At 40.9% G+C, this 25,168-nt stretch overlaps 1 protein-coding gene across 1 annotated transcript in view; it reads right to left on the reverse strand.

Annotated features, from left to right (window-relative positions):
- Positions 1 to 25,168, reverse strand: part of CPXM2 (carboxypeptidase X, M14 family member 2) — a 78,806-nt gene that overhangs the window by 52,632 nt on the left and 1,006 nt on the right. The window lies entirely within an intron of this gene.

Genomic DNA, 25,168 nt, shown 5'->3' on the forward strand with positions numbered 1-25,168 from the left:
CATGGCCGTGTAACTTCTGGGTTTGGATAGAGGACAGATTTTTTCTGCAGTTGAGTGTGGGAGGTTTGCTGTAACTTGCACAATGGGCTCTGACAGAGACAGGAGCCGAGCACCAGTCGTAGAGCCCAGGCCACATTACCAATCCCCAGGCCGCCCCTCCAGTCCCCAAACCATCCCTCCTCACCGCCTGCCTGACAGCTGGGATTGCAATCTCCCTTGTGCCACAGTTGCTGGACAATTGTCAAAGAAAGAGCTCACTCCCACGCTCCACACCTGTATCCCACTTACATATATATTTTTAATCACTCACCAAAATGTCATGAGGGTATGTACCTGAGAATCTCATCCTGATCATGTCTAGCTTTCAGATGTAGTTTTGCATTACTATGCACAAACTGGCAAAACATATGAGATTTCCTATGCTTCTCCGTAGCGCATAACAACCTAAAATCCCTCAGGGAAAACGTTACGTGCTGTCAATTCACGCTAGTATTTCTGTGTTCATCCTTAGGAAAGTTCTCGCACAAATCCAGGGCCAAATGTCTCCATCAGAAGCAGTAAAGACAAATGCTAAATATTACTGTATTTTCTAAAGTACCAACAGTGATCTTAGTCTTACACAAGAGACAAAATGTAGACAGTTCCTCATTTCGAAGAGCTTTCAATCTGATTATCCAAACAGAGAAGAGACAGGATGTATAAGGAAAGCCAGAGGAAGGAATAGCTCAGAGGATTTTTGTTTCATTGGCTGATTGTTTTAATTGCATTTCCTTATAGGGTGTTTCATCTTTCATCGTACTCTGACTGGAAGAAGTCTCAGGCTCTGACAGATCTCTACTGGCAGTAAATAATGTAGCTGGGAACTGCCTGCCTTTCTTTAACAAATTCAGTCCTCAAGACAGGTTTGGAAATCAGTCTCGTGGTGTAATCCTGCAAACTCTTGTGTACTTTGGTGTATTTTGCTCTATGAACAGTCTCACCATTCCCAGGCACTCAAAAGCCACCCAGAAGTACCTGTGGTCTGAGCTGGAAATAAAAGCAAGCTGTTTTTACATACTCAGTTCATAAAATATCATAGAATCATAGAATCATAGAATCATTAAGGTTGGAAAAGACCTCTAAGATCATCGAGTCCAACCATCAACCCAACACCACCATGCCCACTAAACCATGTCCCTAAGCGCCTCATCTACACGTCTTTTAAATACCTCCAGGGATGGTGACTCAACCACTTCCCTGGGCAGCCTCTTCCAATGTTTAACCACTCTTTCAGTAAAGAAATTTTTCCTCATGTCCATATCATTTAATTCAATATTTTTACTGCACCTAACAAGGCTAAGGGGCAATCTACAGGTACTGCTAGGAGTTAATAAAAAAGTAGAAAATTTCCCACAAAGTGAACAGCCAGCTCCATCAGCAACAGACCCACTGAAGCTTAGTCTCTTCCAGATCTCTTCACAGCCCGTTCTCCACTACCGAACAGGAGCAAAGACTTACGGAGCTACCCCGGGGGCAGTCAGCACATCGCTGCTCTGCAGGACACACAGCCACGCAATCTGCAGTCCCCTTCCTCACCATTGCTCTCTTCTGTACAGAGACCTATTTTCATGAAACCTGTAGGAAATGCGCTATTTTTGAGCCTGGCAGCTGCCTGGCAGACCTGGCTGAAGTTACCTGGAGTGACATACACCTGCCAGCGTATGTATGAGAAGTGGATTTGGTTTTATTCAGGCTGAAATGTTACTAATTTACTATAAAACTGCAATATTCTTGGGTTGCCTGTGGATTTCAGGGAGGGTTTCTTAGACTGCAAGGTGGGTATTTACAGGCTGAAAAAATTGCCTGCATATATTTGTGTGTATTATCTCTGTTTCTAGAGAAACTGAAGCCTAATAATAGACTCAAAAATGTTCATATAGATCTCAGTTAAACACGCCTGACTGCTCTTTATTTTTCAAGGATGAATTATTTGTATTGTCTGTGAATGCATCAGATTAACAGGCCAATATTATGAAATGCTCAATTTAACAGGAGTTTTCAATGAAAGCAAGATTAGGTTCTAAGAGCAGGCAGGAACTATCTATGATATGCAGTATAGATACCTTTGATGAAAACTGTGCAATAGGTTGTTAACAATACGCTGTCCTTTCTCAATGTGCTCAAGCCTTACGATATGTCAAGTGAAATCATTAGGATCTTTACCATCAATTCAATAGTATCCAGGAATTTATTTTTTACTGTTATTTATATAAATTAGTAGGAGAACACCTAACTTGCTTTCTCTGGAAGTGAACTAGACTTTAAGCTGTGACTTCATTAACTTACCAAATCACATAAAGAGTATTTTTCTTTTAACTTGGTAAGAAAAATCAAGTATTTTGCTCCAATACTTGACTGAAAATTAATGAAAAATTAATGAAAAGCATTCCTTTCACAGTTGGCCGCTCTTTCTCCAGTGACCATCCCAAACTGGGAACAGAACAGCAGGATGCTCCATAAAAGACCACTGACCTTTAGATGTTTCCATCTGTGCAGCTCTGCACGGGGATGATATTCTTGGAGTCACCAAGCCTATTGTTTGCAGTAGCTTTGATGTATGGAATTTGTGCTGTTTTCCACAAGAGAAGACCTTTGATTTTGCTTTTAAATGAAATTATGTCTTCTATTTATAGCCATAATATTTGACTATTAACACTTTAGGAATATTAATTTTTTCCACATGCATATGAATTCCAGCACCAATAAAGGGATGAAAAGAGGAGCATATTAGACCAAAACATCAATCTGTAATGTACAGAGATGGTGGGGGAAAATTTTTCAGTATGGCCTCATCTGATTAACTCCAGGTTACTCATTATAATACAACACAATCCAATTAAAGTTGCCATTTCACTACTGAAAAAAACATAAATCCTGAGTCATACTGTGAATTTAATTTTAGATAAGTTATTTTGTTGGTGCGTGTCCCCTCTGCTTCTTAAAGCTACTAGAGATAACCAGGACAACCTATTTTTGACAAACATACAGGAAGAGAAACTGATTTATGTCATTCATAAAGATGGTACTTTTTAAAGTATTGCTATAATGTATTTTATTTAACTTTAAGAAATCTTCCATATAACAATGAAAATTGCCACACAAACAATAAGACTGTCTTAATGATTTTGTATTCTCCATGCTAGTTTGAAAAACACTTGCAGAAGCTACAGAAATTTGATAGCATGAATCATCAGAGCAGTTCATACCTTATAGATTCAACCGGAAATGACCTAGTTATTTGGTCATTTCTTTAACTGGTTGAAAAAGTAATAATTGTAAAATACAGGAAATTCAACTATGGCTTTGAAAGACATTTAAATCCACATACTATGTACATAACAACTTACTAACAAAATGCAGCTAAAGTATTTGTGTTTTAGAGCGACCAAAAAGCAAGCATTAAGATTGCAGGTGTAGGGAAGAGGCTGAGTTATGGACATTTCTGTCTTCCTGGCCCATATCCAGCCATGATTTTGTGTGTCATCTGCAACCATGAATAGGTATTCACTTTAGAAACAAGCCATTAATAAGATGTCTGGATCAAATTAATTAATTCCAAGACCTAAAAAGAAATGGGGCTTGGATTCAGACTTAATAACATTTGTATCTTGAATAGTGTTCTTGTGAGGTTTCCATTTTGAAATAGCTGTCCTATTAGCTATGTTAAATGGCTATATATCAGTACCCACTATTTTCAATTATGCTTCTGCTAGCCAGACAGATGATTGTATCCCAGCTAGGCATTTCTGATACTTTGACACTGTTAGCAATCGCCTGACCCTTGAAGTCGGGGTGGGGGGGGGAACACTTGAGAATTACTTCAGTCACAACCTCATCTCTTGAAATCGGAACTTACCACTTACAATTTAGGGCTTGCCTATACTGAGAGCACTTCCCGAAGGAGCTACTGAGCTCCCTTCTCAAGCCAACATCAACTCAACTCGCAATCTCAGCATGGCTCCGTGCAAGGATATTAGCCCAGGTTTTGAAAGCAGTTTCAGCCTCATGATGGCTGTGGCCTACTGATGCAGCATCTTCCACTGAAACTCTGGTCAAAAAAACCACCTTCTGCAGAGTCAGCTTGGTTGTCCTTACACCTGCAGTATAATTACAGCTGCTCTGCTGCAACGTTAGCTGTTCTTTATGATAAAACTGTATTAGCAGGCGTTCTTAGAAACATATTAATTCCGTAAGTAGAAGATATATGTATGAGCAGGGCAAGGAAAACGCTTCTGTTCATCTTTATTGCCTATATTATTCATTTATTTTATTTTCTTCTGGTCTAAATAAAGATTGTCTTTATAGCTTTTGTATCTAATAAGGATGCATTTAGGAAATCATGCTGTACTGTTCTTTCGGAGGCATAGCAGACAAATTATTGTTTTATTTAAAGAATATTTTCCATCAATTTAGGAATATGTTCAGCTTTTCGAAGGGAAAGAAAAAAGAAGCATCATGTTTCCTTTTCACGTACATTTTTAAAAGCCATACCTATAATCCTTTTCAACTCCCGCAAGTCTGTGCTTGTCTAGCTCCTCGTGCACAGTGATACTCAGATCTAGAAATGGGGAAATATCAGCCTTGTGCAGTCTGACGGTCTGCTTGACATTTGGAGGCAGAATGTACTCTTTATTTTTTATGATTCTAAATGTGTTTTAGCTCCAGGAGCTTTGTCATTTTTAAATACTTAAGAATCCCCTTGCATTTCAAAGTATTTGTTTGGGGAGAAGGGATGTTACACTACAGAGATACAGCAGTTCAGAGAAGACGGGAGGAGGTCAAGGCAGTGCTGACGGTGAGTTAACACAGAATTTTATCTATGCAAAGAACGGGTTTAGTGCCAGGATTTTTTGTTGTTGCTGTTGGGATCTGTAGCTTTGCATTTGGGGCTTGAGCTTGCACCACCAAAGTCAACAGAAGAACATCACTATGATAAATATGAAGACCTCATCACCCTCCCAGTGTAACTATTTCTTTAAGTTGAGCATTTTCCATCAAAACATACATTGCCAGTATGATTTTCAGTAATGCAGCACATCCCAAGTTATCACTGCATTCAGCAGCAACAACGGACACTGAAGTATCTTTAAAAATTATGCTGGTCAGTTTAGAGGATCAAAACCACGTTGCACATCTTGGCCTTATTGTGGCCAGAGTATGCCCAAGTAGGGGGATGACAGTGGCCAGCAGGCACCTACAGCAATGGAGATGATCTGTCATCTCTGGGAAAGGAAGCAGGTATGGTGCCAGCATCATATGCTCTAGGATGCTATTTCTATTTCTAGTAACAACCTATCACTGTAATTAATACCAGTTTCTTCCTTCTGTAAACCCATTTGCCTATCAGACATGGCTATAGACTCGTCCCTTCTCTGGACACCTTGCTTGTCTGGGGACTCAACACATATCTTGCCGACACAATATGGTCGGGTATCTCACGGCACAATCCCATGTAATAAGACAGATTTAGTTTTAGGTTTTGATTCCCTGTTTCTTTTTCTGGGCTATCCCAGGGTAGATGCAGAATTTAGGCCTTGTTTAAGCAAAACACTTAAACATATAGTTAATGAAGAAGATGCAAATCTGTGAAGCTACTGATATAGATAAGTTAAGCACACAATTAGGTATGTATTTTGGGGGATGAAAACTTTAACACTTATTATACTATTCATACTATTCTTAGATCTTTATGGTCTTGGACAAAAATTCTTAATGAGGTCAATATAATAATTTTACCCTAACAGCTAACTTCAGAGCTTCTCCTATGAAAAGTGTGGTTGATAATTCATCTTTCAATAGCAGAAACTTTTAGTGGAAACTCTGGCCATCTAATTCTTGTGTCTCAAGTAATACTTAGGTCACAGGTATGCAAAGTATTTTAATACTGCAATGCACCTGAAAGGTGAAATAACAGTAAAAGCACATTTCTGCTGACCTGCTACTTGCTGAAAATATCTTTTGATTGCTTTTCTGTGAGGCACAGCCCTTGTGGGGGCTGAATTAAACAGAACAAGTTTCTCCATTTTGTAAATAATTTGTTATATTTACAGTCTTAGGACATTTGTGGGGGGAACGCGGTCTAGCTAAATTTTGCTGTTTTGACAATGTGATCGTGGAAGTGTGAAATTTCCGCAGATGTTTATGAGTCACATTCTATACTTGGTATGGCCCAGCTTTTCCCTGGAAACGGGTCCATGCGTTTCAGTCTGAGCCGCTTTCTGACTTTGTTCACATCCAAAGTGTTGCTAGCAATACATACTAGTTTCTTTTCTGGCCAGAATTCAGGCCACCAGCCCCCATGCACCCCAGATTAATTGAAGCAGTACAGGCAGATGAAGGTTCTTCAAGCACACACAGTTTGCTTTTATTTGCTTTTTCTTATAAACCCATTCCCTGGGCACTAAAAGAACAAAGCAAGCAATGTCCACTTACAACAAATCCCCTATATAGAAGTTAAAATACTGAATTACAGTCCCAGATCAAAGATCAAGTAAAGCGTTAAATAGATGCCAAAATTTTCTATCCTAAGATAACATTAATTGTTCTCTAATGTTGCATCAAAGCTGTATATTTTTCTAGGACAAGCAACAAATACTGCACGGGTGTTTAAGACATCGGGGACTTCTCTCGGAAGGAAAAGGCAATATTTATCACAGCACTGCAGCATACATTTATCCTCACAGTTGCTGTTGAAGATTAAAAAAAAAAAAGCCACAAACACTTTTGGTTAGAAGCCACAAAACCCAGCTCTGTTAGAGGTCTGACCCAAAGCCTCCTTAAATCAGGAGGAACATTTTCATGGGCTCTAGGTGAGGGCGACGCCTGAGTAAGGCTACCACAAATGTTACCCATCTGATATCTCAGAGCTGCTTTTGATGATCAGATATGCTTCTTTGCAACCATCTTCTCCAGGAGCTGCCTCTGGGCCAAGGAGCTGTGTTTTGACAGCCCCTTAGCCTGTGGGGGAGGGAGGGGCTTTTTAATCCTAGCTTGCTCGCTAGGCACTGCTTTGTCTTCTAGGTAAACACACTCCTTTCCCTGCTAGGAGTCTCACCAGAAGACTTGCTGCAATGGTCTTCCACGTGTCCTGCACTATCCATGCTTCAAAAACTGAACCAGCTCTTTAGGAAAGGAGGTAGTTACAGAGAGGTTGCAAACAGGTCCTGCCTGATGGCACAAGGCCAGTCCTGGATAGGGAAGGTGTCCACTGGAGTCAGAGGCAGCAGACAAGAGTGAAAGCCCTGAGACAGTTTCAAGGCCACCAAAGTTGTGTCCTCACCATATCTGATACCAGTGACACACAGAGCTCTCCTGTGGTGCAAAGACACGGCACCTAAACACTGTGTACCAGCTGGCAGGATTGGGCACAACAGTTACTTGAAAAGTTGCAGGGTACAGACTCTATGCAAGGGTAAAAGTGTCTCTTGTCCTCCTTCCAAGGTTGAGGGAAAATTCAGCAATTAAAGGGAAATAAAGAATAAATTAAGAATTGTCTTGATCCTTTAGGTCAGGTCTGACATGAAACCAAACACTTCTGAGATTCAGAAAGTACGCTATTCTTTTTTTCTTTCATTACTTTTCACATTTTTGCTCCCTCACAAAGCCAGGTTGTGGCTGGTTCTAGAGGCAACAAAACAGCACATTTAGCAGGAAGAGCTTCTATTATTCCTGGCGCAGCTGGAAGCAGGCATTTCCAGAAAACCTGTTCTCTGGGAGTTTTCTGGCCAAGCTTTCAGACTCAAGAGGCTCATCTAAACTCCAGATACCATATACATTCCCTGAGCTGCCTACTGCTGCCATTGTACAGCCTGCCTAGGAGATGACGTGATTTATGACGTGGACAATGCAGGAGCCCAATCCCACATGCACAAAGTCAGCATGTTTGGGAACAAGAAGCATTTCCCATTTTTCCTCCTGGCTCTGTTTCTTGCTGCCTGTGGTCCTTCTGCTCAGGGGTAGGAAGCAACCATACCCATACGTGCCTGCAGGCAGCAGCCTCCTCCAGGTGGAGAGGTGGGTAGGTATGGAAACACCGTCCATAGCTCTTGCATGTCTTAAACTCACTTCATCTCTCTTTCCCCACGTCTCTTTAGGAGGAGAGAAAGGCAGAGGAAAGGGAGGTGCAGGCAGGCACCCCAGAGTTTCTGCCTCACTGCCCGGGGGAACACCACCTTGCTGACCTGACCTGGGAAAGGACAAGGGTGGGAATTTATTGCAAACCTGGTCATGGCATCCTGGCCATTAACAAAAGAAACAATGCGAAGACAAGCTGTATTCTGTGTGGACCATCAGCATATGGAGGCATTAAGTATCAATGTAGGCATAGCCCCAGGTAAGGTATCCAGATGCTCGTGATACAAGGTACCCTCTCATTTGTATCCAAACCTGACAAGTCTTCCACTTTCTCTACAAAGGAATATGTGTATTTAGTTGCTCTGAAAAAGACATATTATTCCCTTTAATGGCGAAAAAAAATGCAGCCTGAAAAATACCGTATCAATTCTTAACTTTTTATTATAAGCTTTGACTAAGGCTGACTTCTGTGCTATTAATTTTAAAATGTCTCCTCTGATGTTTTTCTGAAGCGCAGGATGAAGACTTTCTGTAATTCCAGCTAAAGCCACAAAACTGAGTACAGCCATCAAAAAATGAGAACCATCCTTTTTTTTCCAGAGTTAAACAAATAGACTTAGCCAAACAATGGAGAAAAAAACTGAGACAGACCGCTCGCACAATGGCTGGGTAGAGGTCTAAAATTACCATTAAAAACACATATCTGTCCAATGTCTTCATGCCAGAAATAGCTTAAAATATCAAATCACTGAGGTATACTGCAAGACCAAAGCTTCTACAATAAGAACATTAATTGTAGCCATTAAAAATAAACATTGAAACTTGGAATACCATTAGCAAGTATAAAATCAAGACAGAAAATAGCTACTGTCTTAAGATACAATCCTGGCTCAATAAATGAGACACCTTAAAAGTGCTAAAGCTTAACCACTTTAACAATTCCATTTGAGTGGATTTTACCAAAAATAGTATAACTGCATAAAAACAGTTGTATGAGTATAAAATTGGCTTACGGTGCAATGATTTTCCTCCCCCTCTATGAAAGCTGTAGTAGCACCTTTATACAGAAGTAAATATATCCATAGTTAGGTATAGCACGTTCACTCTGCAGCTGTACAGAGTGACAGCATAGTCAGGAAACTCCTTAAACATAAATAACCTGGAAAATGTCCGTAACTTCGGGCCCTGGAAATATACATCTACCAAGAATTCTGCCAGCTTTAAGGATTTTGCAGCAAAGCCACTCTTTTGGAGCAAAACAGGGATCCCAGGCGGCACAAGGGAAGTATCCAAGTGGGAGGACATAGGAAAGGGGCTGTATATGCTCCATCACGAGGATCAGAATTGCGCACCTGGGGCTATAGTAGACCTAGTGGTGAAATACACATGAAGAGCTTCAGCAGTTCTCTAAAAACACCTAATTTCACTGAAATAGATGGAACCACTGATATCACCCAGTTGTCACCTTCTCACTCTCCCTTGCACACACAGGAAGCCCACACACATACAGCAGGAAAAACTTGAGAGATTGTAAAGGAGGTCTCATTAGTACTGACGAGCCATTAAATTTTATCACCACTACTATAGTTACCTCCATTCCTATGTGCTAAATTTACACTTGAGAAAGACTGAAATCAGCTGCTTCCCGGTCAGAACTACTTAACGTTATTCAACTTTTAATCAAGTTAAACTCTAGCATAGACCAAACTGTATTTCTTTTACTTTTCTATAAGATGGAAAACCTGGTATATACGATATTGAAACAGATTCATTAGCTTCCTTTGATGAAGCAGTCCAAAGCCTAACAAAAGTAAATCAAGGATGAAGAGAGCATCACTTTGCTATTCAGTTTTGTGTTTCATAGTAGGCTGTTTAGCTTTCTGACTTAGCTCTTGATGGGAGCCAGCAAACTTCAGAACTAGCATGATGAAGTAATATGAGCTACGCCTTTAGGCGACAGACAGTCATTAGTCATCTTAGGTGTGAGTTGAAATGTCATCTTTCATTTTTTCATGATTAAAACTAAAAATACATGTTTACCAACAGAATGTAGAATGGAAGTAGTCTGTATCTGCAGTGAGACCTAGGTGAATAGTACAGGATCATCCTTCCAAGAGTCATTCCTCCCCTGCTGGTTTGTGAAAAACTAATCTTTGCCAATTTTAAATCTTTCCAAAAAATATATTGCTAATCAGAAGTGACATTAAAATTTGCCTCCTCTGCACGTAGACAAACACATAGTTGCAAACACACCTCCATGCACAAGCAAGAAGACCCTCAACGGCAGGCTGACCACTTCAGCAGAGATTGCCAAGCCAACCATCACACCCCAGCACCCAACTGTGCTTATACCCCTTGCAATTAATATCCCTCCTCCTCTCACAGCAGGAACTGTGCTGCCCACTACAGGGAAGCATCACTGAGGGGTGGGGACGACTGCTCAAGCTTCAGAGTTTATTTGTGAGTCGTCACCCTGCACAGGCTGGTCTCAGTGGCTGCCTAGCCCTCCTCCAGGTTGCACATCTGGGCTAAATACTTGACCTATATAGAGAGCCTGTGACAGGAAATACCTAAAATCAATCCAACTTGGTTTTAGGACCTTTTATAAAGTGTAAGTCTCAGTTTTATGGAGACCTGGTGTGTCTGCTCTAGCAGTGAGTTTAAACATTTATAATACTTTTTTTTCTAAAATCACATCTGTTGTTATTATTTCATATGAAATAATAAGAGGAATGAATAAAAACAAACACTTCTCATAAAGCATAGAAATCACTGTAGTGCCTGGAGCTATTCCTCAGACAATGATTTCAGAAGAAAGTTGTGTGGTTACAATTAACCTGAACTCAAACTTTGTGCTCCTTCCCAACCCTGAAAAAAGAATCAGTTTGTATTTTCTAGAGCACAGTAAAAGAAAAAATAAGTTTAGTTGGCTTGTTTGCTTTTCACTTAATTATTCTTTTTGATGGACTTTATTTTTAATTGCATGGTTGATTCAAGCGCAGCTCCAAGACAGTACTAAAAAGTCAGAAGTTGCTAATAAAATTGAAGTCCCAAACAGTGGAAAACTGTTTTAGTGAAGGGATGAAAAATTGGCCAAGTGCACATAGAAAATAACCAGAGGTTCTTTGGATATACCCAGAAGTCCTGAAAAGCAAAAGATTTAGAAACTCATATAACAGAGCTTTCTTTCCTTTAAAGCATCCTATGTCCAAGCTGTTGCACCCTTGAGAAGCACCCTGAAAGCAGAGTACTTAAGAGTTCAAAGCAAAAATTAAAATTTCAAGGTACAATTGCATCTCTAAGATTTGAGAAAATCAAATCCAGGCCTGGATTGAAATGTGACTACTCTCATTAAAAAAAAAAAAAAAAAAAAAAAAAAAAAAAAAAAAAAAAAAAAAAAAAAAAGGGAAAAAGAAAGGAAAAGCCTAAAGAGCAGAGGATTGGAATTGCTGGGGTGCAAGGAGGGGTGCAGGAGGGATACTGCCCCTAGGAACAGGTCTATGACTGATGTTTGGGCTCACTGTGGGGACACAAACCCCAGGGGAGCACAGGAATCCCACTGGAAAATGCACCGTCGATGAAGAAATCTAAGCACAGAGCCCAGCTTGCACAGGCAATTAATTATTCCTTAAAGTAATTTCTGAAAAAGACATGATTTTTAAGGAGCTCAGAAAACACACACGTACTCTTTCCCTTTCCCACATTCCACCAGCTGTGCTTCCCATGAGCTTTTGCTTAACTTCCCAAAGGATTTCAGCTTCCAGATGACTTTTTAGCTTTCAGATGTTCATTGTCAGAAAGGCAATGGCACATACCATAGTCCACCCATGTTACTTCCCCCTCTCTACCTACCCTCAGGCTAGTCATGGAAAAGCCAATTTAGGGAACTAAAAAAAGTAATTTAAAAAAATGCCCCAAGATCAAGCAAGCACCAGGATTCTGTGGTTTTAAAAGCTCAGTTAATATCTTTTAAATTTTGAGCACTCGGCATTTTCACAAGCCTCTGAGCTTCCTGCCCACAGAAAGAGAAATGCTAAAAATACCGTGAGAAAGACATGGCTCTTGATTTTCTAATCTGATCGGAGGGAAGAACTGGAGGTTCAGCAGGGAAGCACTTATGAAGCTCCAGCTCCATGTTACAGAACGAAGGAGCTGAAACAGTTCAAGCAAGGTTCAGAAAAATATCTCAAAGGGTGGGCGTCTCTCCAACTCAAATGACTGAGTGTTCAGAGGTCCTTCTTCCTTATTCCAGCTTTCTATGATCTTGCAGCTTTGTGCAGCCCACAAAAGATTCCCAAAATTTATTCTGTCTAAACATCTTTTCTGCTTTGTTTAACAATTCAGCCCTGGTCCAGCAAAGGCTAAACATTTAGCACATAGGAGGTTTCAGCGATTCAAAGCTAAGTTTGTCAGAAGCTTCAAATGATGCAAAATGTGAGTTATTAGTGAGTTTAAAATTGCATGCATGCATGTCTGCTTGCTCAAGTCTGGAAGCCCAAAGATCCAAACTGAAGGCAATGCACTTACCAGCCTGTGGACCCCATGAGGACTGCTCAGGAAAGCATTCAAATAAACCCTGATTTATACTACTTGCCCAGTGAGGTTTGACATCCTTTCCCTGGAGGATAGTGTCATGCTAGCAATAGCCCATGCTGGCACCAACAGAGCCCTTGTCTCCACTGCAAAACATGAATGTGCTAATGTGAAAAGCACAGGCTATGATTTGGGACTTATCATTAACACAGCTGCTGCCTTGGAGAGCCCACCCTCCTTCCCACCCACAGGAGCTGGAAGTATTTAGTAAGCATAGGTATTCTGCACTTGAAAAGAGGTGGAATAGAGAAAGCTTCAAGGTAAACCTCCCTGAGAATAACCCCCCTCCCATTTTTCAACTTGCTAATTGGGAGGAAAAAAGTCTGATTCAGGATTAATGAACAGAAATATGGAATGGTTTTGCAGAGGAATAGTTCTGTGCTATTTTCTCTCCCCTTTTTCAAAGAGCTCTGTGACATTTTATCTGCATAACTCCATACTAGCATTTTTTATCATATTTTGAAAAGTTTCCCATTCTATTCCTCTTGTAAGAGTGTAGGGGCTCTTGCTCAATCAGTCAGTATGATTGCCTAGTATTGACTAGCACTCAAGCATCAAAAAACCCCAAGTACATATTTACTGTTTGCCTATTAGCAATATCAAACAATTCAGACGTGTGTGCAATATTTTGTATTCCACATGTTACTAGCCTTCATCACGGTTTGGATTATTTAGAAAGTAGACTGTCCTGGTTTCGGCTGGGATAGAGTTAATTTCCTTCCTAGTAGCTGGTACAGTGCTGTGTTTTGGATTTAGGATGAGAACAATGTTGATAACACACCGATGTTTTAGTTGTTGCTAAGTAGTGCTTACACTGGTCAAGGACTTCTCAGCTTCCCATGCTCTACTGACTGAGAAGGCTGGAGGTGCACAAGAAGCTGGGAGGGGGCACAGCCAGGACAGCTGACCCAAACTGGCCCAGGGGACATTCCATACCATGTGACGTCATGCTCAGTACATAAACTGGGGAAAGCTGGCCGGGGGGGGCCGCTGCTCGGGGGCTGGCTGGGCATCGGTTGGCAGGTGGTGAGCAATTGCATTGTGCATCACTTGCTTTGTATATTACTATTATTATTACATTATTATTATTGCTGTTATTATTTTATTTGAATTATTAAACTGTTCTTATCTCAACCCATGAGTTTTTCTCACTTCTACTCTTCCAATTCTCTCCCCCATCCCACCGGGGGGTGGGGTGGGGCGGGGAGTGAGTGAGCGGCTGTGTGGTGCTCAGTTGCCGACTGAGGTTAAACCACGACATAGACCTACAAGACTTTCCCCCCCCCTTTTCATTTAATAGTTTAAAATAACACTGAATGCCTTCAGCTACTGTTTGAGAGCTTTGCTCTTTGTTCATGGTGGACTTGAACTATTGCTTGCAGACAGACATCACCCTTTATTTTTCTAGAAGTGTTTTCAAATCCTAAGCAACAAGCAGTAATTTTGCAAAAAAATTGGATCAAGAGTATATTACCCCTCATATTTTCTTCTTTTTTTAAATAAAGAATTCAGTCATTCAGGCAGAGAACAGATGCTATACCTCATGATTTCAGTGACCAGATACCTCAACCCTCATTCCTCCTGGGCTGCAAGTTGGGCAACTGAGGAATTTATCCATTTTCTTCTCTGAGCCTCGTGCATCCCACCCATCTCTGAGCCTCTGCAGTACCTGGGCTCACTTTGTCAACATTTTCAAAGGTCTTTGGAAGAAGACTCATAGCTTTCTGCCTCTATATATGATCCCCCAATCATCTGTTCCACTACAAGATGGAAACAAGATTTTTTGGGGGCCCTTTTTGTCACTTACATATATCTAATGAAATACCTGTTGCAAATGAACTGGACCAGATGTCAGACACTCACCTGAGGAGCCTGCAAGAGTTTTGGACTGCAGTCCTCTGCTGGGATTCAAAAGCATCCAGAGGAGCCTGAGGAAAAAATATCTGTCGAGAGAGCCGTAGTAAGCAATTTTTCTCTTTGTCTTAGCTGGGGTACGTGCTGGACCCCTGGCTACGACTGGCCCTAGCTACTCCTCTTCTTCTCTCCTCTCCTCTCCTCTCCTCTCCTCTCCTCTCCTCTCCTCTCCTCTCCTCTCCTCTCCTCTCCTCTCCTCTCCTCTCCTCTCCTCTCCTCTCCTCTCCTCTCCTCTCCTCTCCTCTCCTCTCCTCTCCTCTCCTCTCCTCTCCTCTCCTCTCCCTCTCCTCTCCTCTCCCCTCTCTCCTCTCCTCTCCTCTCCTCTCCTCTCCTCTCCTCTCCTCTCCTCTCCTCTCCTCTCCTCTCCTCTCCTCTCCTCTCCTCTCCTCTCCTCTCCTCTCCTCTCCTCTCCTCTCCTCTCCTCTCCTCAGCCCTCTATTCCTCAGCAGCGTAAGAGCTGTTGTCTCACCTTAGGGGAAGCCTCCTTCTCCAATGGCATCCACTGAAGACTGGGGCATGTCCCCATGCTGTTGGGTCACCTGCATCCCGGAGCAAGTCCGAGTCCAGATTTACTATGGGAAATTCCAGGCTTCCCTCCAGCCATGTATATAGGCCATACATAACCCAGACATAATTTTGGCAGAGCTCTCGATGGAATTTTTGCTTGGAATTTAAAGCATATAAAGAGAGTGAGGTTTAAATACTCTGTGGGATAAAACTGGGTCTATCCTTTGCAGTAGGGTACTTGTCATCCAGCTTGTGATGGCAAATATCATTCTAACTGTTTCTGAAATGTTTTCTGTAACTTCTCAGTACATAAGCAATTAAGGGGAAAAAGAGAAAAAACATGTTGTCAAAGGCTGAAGTTTTAAGTTCTAGTTTTAGACAATCACATATGAAAGGCTGTTTGGCTGAAATCGAAATTTCTGCTCTAAGCCAATAACAAATCATCGGGACAGTTGAAATCTGGTCCTGTGTTCAGACATCCTCTGTCACGTATCTGGGGCAAACTCATTACATTATTGAAAATTGTCTTGGGGAAAAAAAGTGTGTTAAAGCCAAATCTGGCATAAGGGGTGGTCACAATGGTGGTGGTAAGAAGTGCTTACATCCAGATTTGAGATCAGCTCTTCTAAGATACTTTGAACTTTTCCCTTCATTTGACAGATGTTTTAGGAGGACCCTGACAGTAGAGAGGAGTCATAAACCTGTCACCATAAAACACTGTATCTCTGAAGAGGAGAACATAAAAATACTCTAATTTCTGGGAAAGAATGAGAAAGAGGGGTTTCAGTTGCTCCTATTGTAAACAACACTGCCTCCCAGCATACCGCAATAATTAATGCACTCGGGCGGTTTACAGTAAATCTTGGATGTGTTAGAGGAAGGAGATACTTGGCCTCACTCTGTACTCTCTTGTCAAACATAACTCCCATTGAAATGCACAACTGTTTTGCTTTCTAAAGTTCATATGAGGAAACAGGTAAAAGGCAAATCTGGGGATGACAGAGACCGCGGACTTCCTAAGCACCTTCATCGGCCAAAGAGAACTCTGGAAGTCAAGCAGGGACATTTGGGGTTCCCCCTCGGGTTCCCCTTTAAGGTCCCAGCCAGGAGGATCAATCTGGTAGAGCCAAAAAGAAGGGAAATGACAAGAAAACTACTAAATTTGTGATACGTGGGAGTGTGAGGAAGAAATCATCTACAGGAAACACCCAAGCCCCATAATCTAGGCAAGCAAATCAGATTTAGGAAGCTCTGTTAGCCATTGTCTGGATGAGCTATTGAGGTCCAAAAGAAATAAAAACAAGCTGAATACAGGACTCTGGTGCTTAAGCCAACTGAGTCCCATTATAGAACAGCTGAACACTGTACCTAGAGTATCCAGTAGTGTCTCTTTCTGGATGGTGAAGATCTGTCTGCCATGTACTAGGATTCAAAACAGAGCATTTGTCTATCCACATCTCCTGAACAGATCAGTACACTGTGAACATGTCCAACACACCAGGCTCTGGGTGAAACGGACACCAGACAAGACATGGAACAGGATGTTTCCCTTTATCTGACTTCAAACGATTGCCCAGATGGCTAAAGCACTCTCATTGCTGATGTGAACAGGGAAAGTTGCTGAACATCAAGCTACTGAGGCACACAGGTGCTCTCAGCCCATGCTGCAGGAGATACACCTCTTTTCATAGAGCTCAGAAGGGGGTTTGGAGAACAAAGAAAGATGAGCATGATTCTCCAACCTAAGGGCTAGGGGATGAGAATTCCTGCCCTGACAATTATTTTGATATTTTTATTGACTCACAATGGATGAAATAGAGAAAGATCAACTACAGTTTCAATCACCACTACCAAAACAATCACTACCTGTGGCCATATTCCTAAGGACAGGCTCTTCCCTCTTAGATTTTAATCTGTCATCTTGAGCACACTTCTTTCAAAACTCCTGTATTTTTTGAAGTTTATAAATATAAAAATGCATATAACCCTTTAATATCGACTTCCTGAAGATTTAAGTTGCGTTGTTAATTGAACTTGGTCCTTGGGAATCATGTTGATTATAGCAGAATAACACTATTGCCAGGTACATACCTCACATAATTCACAAGCAGCCCAAGGCTGACGTATAGTCATACAAGAAGTCTGTCAGGCAATTCATCAAAAAAAAAAAAAAAAAAAGATAAACCACAAAATAGATCTGTAAGTGATTAACAACAAAAAAAAAGAGCTGAATTAATCAGGTTCACTATTCACTTTGAAAGTAACATTCTCTATGTTGGTAGCTAGAAACCACAGAGCAGATACACTGTGTAGCAGAAAGAAGTAAAAAGCCATGTAAGCTGCCAGTACATGAACTATGTTTAACTTATGTATACAACAACTTTTATTACATTCCTTGTTTGGCCTCTTGGATGCACCAACACATTTGCAAATGCAGCATCTTGCTAATGCTTGTGTGAAAGCAAGAGCAGAACTATATTATTTACTATTTACAGATTTGTACATTTACAGGATTCCCATACTGTAAATAACCACAAGTAAACAGAAGATTAATCCTGTATCTGTGTGCTTTCACTACTAAATCAGATATTCAGCTTCACCCATAAGCAATAGTTACTGGAAGTCACTATGGTCTGCTGAAGCTTGCCAGCTTTTGTGTGATTTTCTGCAATATGAAATCCCAGCGAACACACTGCATCACAGCCCCACACAGACCATGCACTGCAAGTCTGGGGCTCACTCACGTGTCAGAATAGGAAATCTTTCACTCTGTCTAATCCAAGAGTAAAACGTGTTTCTCCAGCTCTGACATGTTAGCAGTATCTCATATAATTTTTTTACCAGACATTCTTGTAAAATATACTTCACAGTGTCTTGGGCCTGATTGCCATTTATAAGACAGCTCCATTAAACACCCCTCCAGAATCAAAAAGTCACTTCAAATCCTCTTTTTGTTTAGAAAAATGATGCAGATCACTGTGGAAATATGGAATAAACCCCTTATCTTTCCTCATCTCCATTTAACCTATAATAATACGGTACAAATCCTTGCTTGCCAATGCTAGCATGTTACCCACCAGAAGGGAACTATTTTATGTCCAAAAGAGGACTTAGACATCTATCAGCAGACTCTCCAGAATATCCTTTGTAATTTAATTCAAACAGGGCTAGAGAGATGAACAACTAAAACCAAGTACTCTAAAGATCCTTTAAATGATCCCCACATACTTCCTCTGATGTCTTCATAGGCACTCTGACTCTCAGAGTCACCATCTGGCATCTCTTCATTCCCCCTCTTGTTTTTCTCACCTTTTTTTTTTGTTGCCATTTTTAGCTATGGGTAGAAAAGAGAAACAGTTTTCCTTTTACATCTGTCAAGTTGATTTAGCACTGCCTGGTGACTGCACGAAGAATAAAATGCCTTGCTCCTCTCTCATGGTGCTCCAGCACTGAGCAGACACCCAGAGTACCCTGTTCTTCCCCACAGTGGGATGATAAAATCACAGGGGAATGGAATCATGACTGCTCCTTTTGCTGTGCCACAAGGAAATTAGAAATGTGCTTGCATCAGAAGTAATGTATTAGTATTGCGGTGTATTTTACTAACAGTTAGGTGTTTTTCATTACTTGATCAGATACGCAAAAACCCCACCAAACACCTCTTGAAGTCAACAGAAATAGCCAGAGAAAGGCTTCCAGAGGAGCTAAGCAAGCCCCTGAAAGAGGTAGCTGTGGTGCTCAGTGATCAGCATCATCTGTGGCTCAGGAAAAGAAGTCCCCATCAGGAAAATAATCAGACAGCAGTCATATTAGACACCCATCTTGGGGCTGGCCACAGTGTCCTTTAAACACCCTTATTCCATTATCCATACGTTTCATTCTTGTCAGGGCATGGATAGTGTGTTCAGGCAGGTTACTGAGAAGTAACTTCTACATTGGAGATGTAACTGCACAGATAGGATGGCCATGACCATCCCTGAATGAAATCCCATGCAAAAATGAAGGAAACTCGAATGCTGTCTTTGATTCATGGCCTATTGAATTAAACAGGACCAAACTGTCCATTAAGATAGCTCACAGGGACAGAAAGATTAAAGGTGATTGTCTGTTTCTAACATGAGTGATTATTCCTATCACCGAGAGAAAACAGAGGCTATGGAGTGTTTTGCATGTGTAATCACTGGATTTTAAAAGGCAAATAATTTCAGCTACATCAGAGCTTTGCTTGTTCCCGTTTTCCTTGAGTGCCCAAAAACTAGTGTTAAAAGCACATAATTATACATTCATTTCAAAAAAACCTTGCTTTATAAAACATGCAGTGCCGCAAGACATAACCTCACCAGAGGCCTGACAAGAAGACCAGATCTGGTGCATCCTTTGCATAATAATAATACAAGCACAAGAAACCACTATGTGTGAATATGACAATCAAATCTCAACTCTGTACCCAGACAACAAATCTTTTGGAAGTCTGCTTTTCACATAGACAATGAATTGGGCAAGGCTCAAAACTCCCAGCAAGAAAAGGCTCAGATGTTGAAAATTCAAGAAATTTCTTCTTCTGCCCCATACCTTCCACTACTTCATCTTTTTGACAGATTCTAAGTTCACATAGCTGACAGAAGTCTTCATTCCAAAACAAAAAAAAAAAAAAGAAATTTGATTGTGAACCATCGGATTGACCTGTCTAACCAGCTCACTGAACAGAGAATAACATTAAAAACCAAGAACCAATTCAAATAATGAGTGACTTGTAATATGCTGGCATTTCAGGAACAAGTCTAGACTCAGGTTCATACTATTAAAATCTATTCAGTAAAACCGTCCTTTTTTTAAAGAGGTATTTTTCTCACCTTAAAAATTAGTTTGAATTCAGAGAAGGCTGCTAGGAGAATTATCATAGAAAACGGTTTTCTCTAGCATAATCAAATCTGTTTATTCTGATTTTTTTTCTCATGTTACTTTATTCATTGAAGTCATGGGTAAGGAAAGATGCTAATCAAAAAAGTTTGGCCAATTTTGAGGGCATTGCTCATTATTCATTCTCAGTCATCCTTTGTCTTTTGTTGTGACATTCTTTAAAGGATGGGCTCTTAAATGGAATGGCTACGTTACATTTCCTTATTCTACGTATTTGTAGAAGTGCTGAGGAGAAAATAGAAGCTGGTGGGTGAAAAAAAGCTCATTAAAAGCCACGTTTTCATCTTTGCTTGTCACATCTGGCAATTACGACATGATACAGGTGATATTAAAATTCATAGGATATGCACCTAGGGCCAATGAGTTCATTCTTAAAAGTTGCTAGTATAAGAAGTTTAAGCAAAAGCTTTAAAATTACAATCTACATTCTAGGTCACAGGAGTGCTCTACTTTCTCTGGGCTTCTCAGGAATGGAAGCTAGCTACAAGGTTTGAGAGAGATGATACCAATGGGCTAGAAAACAGCAGCGCTGGTAATTACCCAGCATATGGGTAATTCTGTGCTTATTTCTTCTTAGTTCCTATATGAGTCATTTATCACTGAATAGCCTTCACTTAAATACCAGCCCATGCACGCAGACATTCCCAACTTTCATTTTACCCTCCGATTCAGTTCCGTAACCCAAAAGCCTGTTTCCTGTTACTCCTGAATCTCTTTTGTATTTCCAGCTCCTGCCCCATTTCCTTTCACACCTTCCCTCTAAGCTCCCTGACACTCTGCCAAAGGCCATCGCTGGCTCTGCTCCCTGCCAGACCCACGCCAGTCGCCCGCCCAGTCTGGCTTTCAGCCCTTGTGCTCCGCTCAAAGACACCTTGCCAATGTTTCTAATGATTTCTTCCTAGTCAGAGCTCTGAGGCATTACCCCATCTTCAACATGCCAGCAAAGTTCAACACGCTGGACTTCAAATGTCTTTGGAAAACTTTGACTTTGATGACTCCCTTTGCTCCTAGACTTTCTCCTAACTCTCTAGGTATGCTTTCAGCTTGCCTGTCTGTTTTCAATCTCCCACCTTTCCATTTTTGCTCTAGCTAATCCCATCCAAACCCACAATTTTGGCAAGCCATGCTGATTCACAGGCTACCTTTTCCTTCTATGTTTCCTTCTGTTCTAGCTGGAAACCTGGTCTATCTTGGTAACCTCTTCTTAAGTGCTTTCAGCCATCAGTTCAATGCCTTATATATCACTCTCTCCTATCTTCTTCCTAGTGAACAAATTCACCACTCAAATGCCAGTAACACCATAACTTGTCATGTTTTTAACTTCACACTCTCTTCAGGTCTTCATCACCATTTTGCAACAAAATCTTTCCAGTTTTTCCTGAGTAATGTCTCTGTGATTCAGCTTTTCCTCCTTATTCACTCATTGATCTCTCTCCAAGCCTTCATTATCTCATATCTTGATAAACACCTCAATTAATGTATTATCAGTCTATTCTTATACATTCAAATTCTTTCCACAAGATAATTTTCATGGTTGCTTGCATTGGCCGTTTTATCTTCTTTTTGCCTTCCCTCAATGACTCCTCCTCAGACACCTGGTCCTATGAGATCCTGACCCATCCAAGAGATTCCTGTGCCCTACATAAATTAAAAAAACCCACAAACAAAAAACCTTAAGAATTACATTGTTAAACAGGTGGCAACATTACACAAAAATAAACAAATGTGGGGCAAGTAAACAGTGATGCATCTGAAGAGTTTCATCAAGCCTGGGGAAAGCAACAGATAAGACAAAGGAAATCATGACTATTACACAGACACATACGTTGGATTACACAGAGATCAAGCACTGGAAGACCTGTGAAATACAAAATAAATGTGCACTAAAACCCTTTCTGAACACTGCCATATAAATAAACATCACTCCTTTATTTTCTAAAGGCAGTCAGAATTGAGGTATGGCCAGAACAAGAACTACTATAACAAGTATAAGTTTTGTAAATCAAATAAAAAATAATTACAGATTTTATTATGGCAGATTTGGGCACATTAGGATTGACAGTGGGAACTGTTCAGTCATGAACCAGAACAATGTTCAACACTGAGCCATGTTTGTGGGGACCTCAGTCCCATAAACCTCTCAGTGTATGCAGACAGACCCCCAAAGCATTTGTAGGGGTCTGCCACACAGATGGTAGCTGGGACATCATATATTAAACTCTATTAAAGGCCTCATAAAAGAAAAACATTGACGTTAACAAGACTCTTTCCACTGATTTGAATGGGCTTTGGATAGAGGCCTAAACAAACAAGGATGGAGTTAGAAAATGGAGATATGTATATACAGAAATCTGTCAATCCAACTGTTTACCTTCCAAGGATGACCTAGTACCACTTCATTTATGAGTCATTTAAAGGGCAAGGAGGCAGACTGATATTTTTAACTGTTATCTGAATCGAGTATTTGCAAATATTGATTCTAATAATACTTTTAAAAAAAAAAAACATTGCAACCCCACTGGCATCAATAGGATTTCTTTCTAAATTAATATTTCACAGATTGAAAATACCTGTATTCTCACCATCTTCAGTAATTAGCTTAAATAAATCGAGTCCATGTCATCTGTTATGTGCTGTGTCCTTCAGACTGCTATGTTTGATTTCAACTTTGATTCAAAGCTAGGGCTGATCAGTACCAGCTGCTCAGCCAAAGGGCAGATCACATGTTCCCGTTCCTCCGCTTTCTTCATCCCAGCTCCCAGCCAGACTATTGTTTGTTACAATTCATTAATCCTGCATGCCCGGCTGCCAGCAAGCCTCACAAAAAGCAAATTTTTGTATTTACTGCATGTCCAATAAATTAATTCCAGTTCCAGATAGATGTATAAACACATAAATGTATACATGTATACACAACACACACATTTACACAGCCAGATTTACAGTTACTATTCATGGATATCTGTTCGGCAACTGCTATTATTATTTCTAGCTGTCCTCTTAACAGGTCAAATGTGAGAAATTATAGGTATGTATTACTATTTAGGCACCTCAGTGAGGGGCCAGTTCTTCAGATCTTCATTTTAAACCAATCCCCGGTGACATGGTGACATGGCACTAAGCACTGGAGTCACTGCACCAGCAGGACCTGGCCCTTGCCTGCTTTTGGGGCAGGGGAAAGGAGACATTTCAAATATTACAGCCAGAACTTTTAACACTGTCCGCAGTTAAAATTGCCTGACACTTCCTGCTAAAAACCTCCTGTTTTCACTTACATCTTTAACAAATGGTAACCATTCTTTTTGCTGGGTGTTTGCCTTAGGGCTTATTATGGCTATTTCGGTTCAAACAGTTCAGCTGCTCCCGAGGAAATACACTGCATTTTCCCATATTAAAGTAAGTCTAACAGCCAGTTTGTTGAGTTGGTGTCAAGTCTCCATACACTGGTGCAAGGACTGAAAGTTTGGTGGAGGGGACCAGTTGTTTGTTGTACCTCTGGCTATTTTTTTAAAAGCTCATAGGCTTTAAAACCTCTTATTGCACATGGCTGGTGAAAGTTTGGAAGCTCAGCTGTGTCACAAGAGCACAAGCCTGCTGTGGAAGGGGGGGACTGAGCTATTTCCAGCTGCTTTTGGTGGTGCACTGCAAGCCTCTCCCATGCTCCCTTTGACCTTGTGCTTGGCCATGCCAAGGAGGAGGCTGAGGAAGGACCTCACCTGACTGAATGCAGAAATAAAACGATTCCCTGGACTCAGAGAGTCAGGTAGGGTGGAAAGTAAAAAGCAGTAAATTAGAAGATGAATCTTGCACAAGTCAATTGGTTGGCACACAATGGAGTGTTTTCTGGGGAAGTTTTGAGGTCTTTTTTTCCCTAATTCCATAATTTCCTGTATAGAAAAATGAATGTGATTCCATTTGTAAAATTAAACATTCTTAGGAAATGACCAAATTCATATTGCCTGTAAGACCTCAGTATGCTCCCCGGTAGATCAGCAGTGTAATATAGTTTGAATTTTGTACTGCTGTGTCTACAGTGCATAAACCAAACCAGGTTTGGAAGGGATGAGTGCTCCACAGTGATGGAGATAGTTATTGGTATGGCTGCTGCCTTCTCTGCACCTGTAAGGTGCTCAGTGCAGCGGGTGGGGAACAAGGAAGACACCTGTCTGTAAAGATGAATGAACATTGCCCTCACAGATTGGATGCTATCCTCATCACTCTCATGGTGCTCCATGTTTTGTGGAGTGTGAAGCCATAGTGCTGGGGAAATTGAGAAAAAGCCAACAGGGAAGGTGAAAGCAGAGCTCAACTACAGAACATCCCACTACAGGCTGGAAATCTGTATTGTCTCCACCACACTGAAGAAGAAAAAGCCGGGTGCCTAATTAGGTAGCTTTAAAATCCATGTGTTGCCCATGGTTAGATAATAAATCTAATAAGCCAGGCAGTACCATCTGCTTGGGAAGCTGCTGCTGGCTCTTGATGGGGCCAGGGTCACAGATGTCTCGTGTCCCTGCTCCCCTGGACAAGGTATATTCGCTGTCATCTGTGATTTCAGCCTTGAGTTACACCGGCAATCCAGACAGCCTGTCCCACAAACGGTTTTCCAGATTTTAGAAATGGTATTTTCTTATCACTATTAATTATTATAAAAGCTCAGATCTTTGCTAAACAAAGGCTAATTAATTTCTGTTAGTGTTAGCGTTAAATTGAAAATACTTTGTTTGCTATCTGCTAGATGTAACTGGGAAAAGTTAATGTCACTCAACAACCCTCGATCCTCTGTTTTGCTGTATTGCATGTATTAATGGCTCTAAATTGCAAACTTTGTGCCACATGCTCCAGCTGTCAACATTAATAGTTTCCTTCTGAAGTAAAGGGGAGTTGAGCTGTAGGGGAGTGGGATTTGGCCCCAACTTTTCCAACTCTAAAGTTCATCACATGGGCCAAACTCACTCCTAAGGGTCCCAAACCTACCATGCATTTGGGAAACACAGAAAGAAATTACTCTTCTTTCAGGGTGGTGCAATTAGCTCTTAACGGGAACAACTGGATGGTAAAAGCTGACCAAGTTTCTGCAAACTTTAATAATTGCATATTTTCATCCAATCAAATGCAGAAA

The sequence above is a fragment of the Aptenodytes patagonicus genome, chromosome 5, assembly GCF_965638725.1.
Source record: "Aptenodytes patagonicus chromosome 5, bAptPat1.pri.cur, whole genome shotgun sequence".
Lineage (NCBI taxonomy): Eukaryota > Metazoa > Chordata > Aves > Sphenisciformes > Spheniscidae > Aptenodytes > Aptenodytes patagonicus.